At 47.1% G+C, this 917-nt stretch overlaps 1 non-coding gene across 1 annotated transcript; it reads left to right on the top strand.

Moving 5' to 3' along the window:
* The first annotated feature begins 459 nt into the window (after positions 1-459).
* Positions 460-547, top strand: trnap-ugg (transfer RNA proline (anticodon UGG)). Its single transcript is given in 2 exon segments — positions 460-495; positions 512-547. It is a non-coding gene; the product is annotated as a tRNA-Pro (tRNA).
* The last annotated feature ends 370 nt before the right edge of the window (positions 548-917 follow it).

Below are 917 nucleotides of genomic sequence, written 5' to 3'. Positions count from 1 at the left end.
GGGACATTTTCAGAAATATAGAAGTTCCTGCCGGGATCAGAATAGCTTCCCACTTTTTGGTTGTCTGTCAACTCGCAATTATTCTTTACTTATGGTGTCTCACTTGTTGAGTGAAACGCAGAGGCCGTCAGGTCAGGCACCAAAGGTGCTGTACGCTCCCTGGCCAAACTTGGGGATCGCACAGGGAGGAGTAACACCATACTACCATGAACTCATCCTTTTTTGGCGTGGAAGCAAGTCATCCTCGTTTCGAGGGACCGCCTATGATGATGATGATGATGGATACATTAACGTCCCGACAGCTCATTGACTGCAGGAGTGGGACCGTGTGGCGCTTCAGAAGACATGTCAAAAAGACAAAGTCTGATTCCGTCTCATGTGCTCCTACAATCAGGAATAGCAACAAACTAAAAATGCTTAATAATGGTTACACCTTGTCGCCACATAAACTACATAGTTGGCTTGTTGGTCTAGAGGTATGATTCTCGCTTTGGGGTTGTTATTTGAAATATGCGAGAGGTCCCGGGTTCAAATCCCGGACGAGCCCTCATTTTGCCGCGAATTTTGAATTTGCATCGAACTTTTGCAAAGAAGGACTTGCATTTCTGCAGCGTCTGTCAGGAACTCATGATGCCCCAAAGTGCTTTACAGTCGTTGAGTTGCCTTTGAAATGTTGTCACGTGAGGAAAGATGTGCTCAAGTCACCTCACACGCACCTCAACTCTTTGTGAAGGAGATCATAGAATCATAGAAGTTTACAGCACGGAAGGAGGCCATTTCGGCCCATCGTGTCCGCGTCGGCCAACAAGAGGCTTTCCAGCCTAATCCCATTTTCCAGCTCTAGGTCCATAACCCTGCAGGTTACGGCACTTCAGGTGCACATCCAAGCACTTTTAAAATGTGGTGAGGGTTTCTGC

This window comes from Pristiophorus japonicus, unplaced genomic scaffold, assembly GCF_044704955.1.
Source record: "Pristiophorus japonicus isolate sPriJap1 unplaced genomic scaffold, sPriJap1.hap1 HAP1_SCAFFOLD_472, whole genome shotgun sequence".
Lineage (NCBI taxonomy): Eukaryota > Metazoa > Chordata > Chondrichthyes > Pristiophoridae > Pristiophorus > Pristiophorus japonicus.
This window is presented reverse-complemented; position numbering and strand designations above follow the sequence as displayed.